This window comes from Corvus brachyrhynchos, unplaced genomic scaffold, assembly GCF_000691975.1.
Source record: "Corvus brachyrhynchos isolate BGI_N302 unplaced genomic scaffold, ASM69197v1 scaffold369, whole genome shotgun sequence".
In the NCBI taxonomy this organism is placed as follows: Eukaryota; Metazoa; Chordata; class Aves; order Passeriformes; family Corvidae; genus Corvus; species Corvus brachyrhynchos.
Genome location: NW_008246055.1, coordinates 1245099 through 1245968, shown reverse-complemented (window position 1 = coordinate 1245968; position 870 = coordinate 1245099).

The window sequence follows — 870 nt, the reverse complement described above, 5'->3', positions numbered from 1 at the left end:
ACCTGATTATTAATCAACAAGGACACGTCTGTGAAAATCCTGTATTTGCTTCTCCAGTTCAGCAACTATTTCATTAATTACCACTTTTTTTACTTTATTAATTACCCCATATCAGATCAGAACTTGACTCCAAGGAAAGCAACTGAATCTTAAATCTTCTGCTCTTGCTTTTTCTAAAAGACAGAAAAAACCCACTTTTTAAGAAGTTTAAAGAAGATGATGTGGTGGGGATGGACTTTTTTCACCACCAATGCTCTGTCGCAGCTCACAGACTGTCACTCCAAGAGGCTGAACAGCAATCCCTATGGCTTCCCAGCCTTCAAGGCTGAAAGAATGCTCTGTATTTCAGCAGGGACAGGCGCAGATGCAGCAAGATGACAGAGTGCAGATCTCCTCCTCTCTGTCTTGTCTACATCCGAGTCCCTGTAACCCGAGAATTCTCCTTCCGCTCCATCAGAGGGGCTGGATTTCTCATGAGCCACTTCCAAACAACCCCCCGCGGCTGGGCAACCCTGCTCCGGCTCTCCCGGGAGCGCATCCACGCTCCAGGAAATGGCAGGTGCTGACTTGGGAACGATTTCATCATGACTCGAGGCATAGTTTTGGCAAAAATAAGTTTCAAAAACAATAAGTTATACTCTAAAGGCAATTCCTTGCTCCAATGAAACAGCCTGCAGCTGACACTGAGTACGCTGGACGGCTGCACAATTACCCATTTTAAAACCTATTTTTTACACCGTAAATTATGCTGACCCCTCCGGACGCTGTTAGCATTGCAAAGTGAATTCCTAATTCCTCAGGAATTCCACAGGATTGCAGCTATTTTGGTTCGGTTTTTTTCCCTCCCGCTGTCACGGGGCAGCTCAGCCG